Source organism: Myotis myotis, unplaced genomic scaffold, assembly GCF_014108235.1.
Source record: "Myotis myotis isolate mMyoMyo1 unplaced genomic scaffold, mMyoMyo1.p scaffold_m19_p_7, whole genome shotgun sequence".
In the NCBI taxonomy this organism is placed as follows: domain Eukaryota; kingdom Metazoa; phylum Chordata; class Mammalia; order Chiroptera; family Vespertilionidae; genus Myotis; species Myotis myotis.
This window is the reverse complement of record NW_023416379.1, coordinates 65,908,036-65,912,133: the sequence shown is the minus strand read 5'-3', so window position 1 is coordinate 65,912,133 and position 4,098 is coordinate 65,908,036. Positions and strand designations below refer to the sequence as shown.

Sequence of the window (4,098 nt, the reverse complement as noted above, 5' to 3'; positions counted from 1 at the left end):
CCAACCCCCTGATCGGCCCTGCTCTGTGGGTGATAGAGGGCGACACCCCAACCGCCCCCCATGGGCCCTGCTCTGTGTGTGACGGGGTAGAACCATAACCTCCCCATCGGCCCTGCCCTGAGTGTGACAGGGTGCGGCGCCCCAACCCCCTGATCCACCTTGCTCTGTGTGTGACAGGGGGCGGTGCCCCAACTCCCCTATCGGCCCTACTCTGTGAGTGACAGGGGGGAGCTCCCCAACCCCCTGATCGGTCCTGCTCTGTGTGTGACAGGGGGGAGCTCCCCAACCCCCTGATGGGCCCTGCTCTGTGCGTGACAGGGGGTGGCGCCGCAACCTGCCCATCGACCCTGCCTTGAGTGTGACAGGGGGCGGTGCCCCAACCCCCCAATCGGCCCTACCCTGAGCGTGACTGAGGATGGCATCGCAACCTCCCGATCCGCCCTGCTCCGTGCATGACAGGGGGTGGCGCCCCAACTCCCCAATCGGCCCTGCTCTGAGCCGGACCAGGGGCTTCACCTAGGGATTGGGCCTGCCCTCTCCCACCAGGGAGCGGGCCTGAGAGAGCAGGTTGTTATCTTCCGAGGGGTCCCAGACTGCGAGAGGGCACAGGCCGGGCTGAGGGACTCCCTCTTTCCCCCCGAGTGCACAAATTTTTGTGCACTGGGCCTCTAGTATATATATAATTATATTATAGGACTTTTACATAATATAACTGTTTAACTATCAAAAAATAATTTGAAGTTATCAAAATTAACTTAATATAATATTATTAAATATATTTACTTTAATAAAATTAATTAGTCAAACAATAAACACACTCATTGGATTTCTTAAAAGTGCCAGGCAATGTTAATACTAGAGAGAAATATTATGTTGAATGAGAAAGAATACAGACCTTGAAATCTATCTGGGAAGATAAACACTAAACAAATAGTTTCCAGCATTCTAGACAATTCCCATTCTCAAACATATGAATCTTTTATGAATTACTGCTTTCTCTTCACCTTGCCTGCTCTTCTCTTGACCCTTTTTCCACCATGTAGGTCTCCATGACTACAAAGTTTCCCTGATGTCTCCCTCCAGTATTGATCCTGCCTTCCTCTCTCAGATCACTATGCTCTCCTTTTTAACCTCTGAATTGCAATTACTAGTTTACCTTTCTGTTCCTGCCAATAGTCCCCGTGGCTCTTTTAAAAGGAGCTATTTCTATCTATTCATCATAGTGGCACATAATAAATCTTGAAAAGCTGTGTTGACATGTGAAAGTGAAGTAATAAGGCAATTATGTAGATTATACAAGGTTAAAGTGAAAGCAATATACACAATCCTTTGCTTCAAAAATTAAAATAGTATTGGGCAAAAATTTATTTTAACATAGCAAATATAAATTCAATGATACCAATAAACCACTAAAGGTTTTTTAAGTTTTAATAACAAAACACAGCCTATTTTATTTTATCCTATTCTTTTTTTGGAGATTTGTCAAAATATTGACTTCTCTCTGCATGGAACTTCTTTATATGCTATCAAAATAAGTAGATAAATTTAATGGAAATTTTGGAAATTTTTGATGAAAATAATTCCCATTCAAGAACACTTTTTCAATATCTGATTCATTAATTCATTCATTCATTCATTTTTGTTCATTATTGACCAATTGCCCAGAAAAAATATTTTTCTTTATACCAGAAATAAAACATCACTAGTATATTTTAAAGGTAGTGTTTTCCTTGAGTTGATACAACATAAAAACTTCTATTTGAGTTTTAGATGTGGAAGTATCAATACCTGCAAAAGCATTTTTACTGTAAATTTGATTACTACTTTACATACTATGCTACCTTGCTATAATATAACTCTTTTTTCAAACTACTCCCAAGGCTTAAGTCTTACTTATTAAAAATTTCAGAGAATCTATTAAGTACTTCTACTGGAGTCCCTGTGATTAAAATATTCCCAATATGTTATTAATTTATGTTCACTCGTATGTGATAACAACCTAAAATTGAGATGATAGTCTTGGTATTCATATGCATTTGGCAGACATATTACAAGAGATACTTTCTCTGCTGGCCTGTGACTAAATTTTTTTTCAAGTTTTACTACACAAAAATAATCTCCAATCACATACTGGTTTGACTCAGTTGATTGAGTGTTGTCCAGTGCACCAGAAGGTCACTGGTTTGATTCCCAGTCATGACACATGCCCAGGTTTCGGGCTTAATCCCCAGTAGGATGTGTACAGGAGGGAGCTTATCAATGTTTCTCTCTCATCATTGATGTTTCTCTCTCTCTCCCCCCTCCCTTCCTCTCTCTCTCTAAAATCAATTAAAAAACATTTTTTTAAAAAGAGAGTAAATCAAATACTCTGTTTAAAATCATTAAAACAGATTAATTTAATTTCCATTGTCCTATCAGTAATTGGAATCTGCCTTTTGCCTTAAGACTTGCTCTCACAAATAGATCCAGAGACATAGAAGCAAGGAATAGCCTCAGGAATTTCAGAGGGGAGGTGGGGGTCGAGGGGTGGAGTAGAGATTAACCGGGGAATTTATATGCATACTAGAGGCCCAGTGCACAAAATTCATGCGTGGGTACAGTCCCTAGGCCTGGCCTGTGATCAGAGCCATCTTCCCCAGCTGCCTGCAGCCGGCCCCGCCCCACACTGCCACCCACCCCCGGTTCCCCGTTCACCATCGGGTGATCGGTGCCTGACAGCTGGGGTAAGGGACCGAGAGGTCAGCTGTTACCACCTGCTAGCCAGCCCCGCCCCCATTGCGGGTGGCCATCAGGCAATCGGAACCTGCCAGCTGGGGAAACGGACCAAGAGGTGGTCAGTGCACCTCACAGTGACTGGTCCAGCAGTCGTTCTGGTTGTTCTGCCATTAGGGTTAATTTGCATATTACCTTTTATATAGGATATGCATGACACACACAGTAGGGTGGTGAAGGCCTGGGAAGGGCGGGTGCAAGTTGGAGGTGGTCAATGGAAAGAAAAAAAAAGCAAAGGGGACATCCATAACACTTTCAACAATAAAGATAAATTTAAAAAAAGAAAAAAACAACTTGCTTTCACAAAGGCACATCCTATTCCTATTGCCAGGCCCTCTATGGCTTTTATTAGATCACCTCATTAACACAGAGAGAAGATAGCAATTTGACACATGTAATTCAAAAGAATTTCTATAAAGCTTCTTTGAGGTAGTATCATAAGTTCCCTTGATTTCTACCTTAAAAGAAAATTGGATCTTAAATTTAACTCCATAGAAATTCATCTTTTGGAGTATTACAAATAAAGCAGGTTTCCTGCCTGGGGACACTGCCTATTGCTCTAGCGGATTGCACTTAGTATTAGTATGGAAAATGGAACATCACTACATTTATGTGTCTCAAAAACTGCCCTAAGAAGGATGCCCACTATCTCCGCTATTATTTCATATTGAACTGGGAATGTTGGACATGCATTCAGACACAACAAAATGAGTAGAGGCATGAGAATTAGGGGAAATAAAGAAATAAAACTATTCTTATTTGCAATTTATGAGATAATATTCTTGGAAAACCTGAATGAATCAATAATAAAATTAGCACATATATAAATTCTGTGGTATACCAGCATATAATTTTAACATGTAAAAACCAATAGTCTCGTGCTTACTTTGCAGTATACATACTAAAATTGGAGTGATGCAGAGTAGATTAGCATGGCCCCTGTGCAAGTATGACATGCATATTCATGAAGCATTTCATATTTTTATCTGTAACACCCTCAACAAAAAATAAATTAAATAAATAAAAACCAATAGTCTCATATAAATAAACAATAACCAGTTAGAAGACAAAATAGAAGAAAAACTTCTTTACAACAAAAAAAGTATAGAATATTTCAGCATTAACTTAAAAAATGTGTAAAATCTATAAGAGGAAAGCTTTAAAATATACTTGAAAGGCATAAAAACAGATTTAAATAAGTGAAAAGACGCCCTTCAGTTTTAGAAAAAATGACTCAACATAAAAGAGTTTTAATTCTCCCCAAGCTATAATATAAAGTAAATGTGATTCAATAAAATCCAACAAGTAGAAAAAGATTGAAGGAGA

The 4,098-nt window shown here is 39.8% G+C and overlaps 1 non-coding gene across 1 annotated transcript; it reads left to right on the top strand.

Moving 5' to 3' along the window:
- The first annotated feature begins 3,650 nt into the window (after positions 1-3,650).
- LOC118660952 lies at positions 3,651-3,756 on the top strand. Its single transcript, XR_004969114.1, has one exon. It is a non-coding gene; the product is annotated as a U6 spliceosomal RNA (small nuclear RNA).
- Positions 3,757-4,098: the final 342 nt, after the last annotated feature.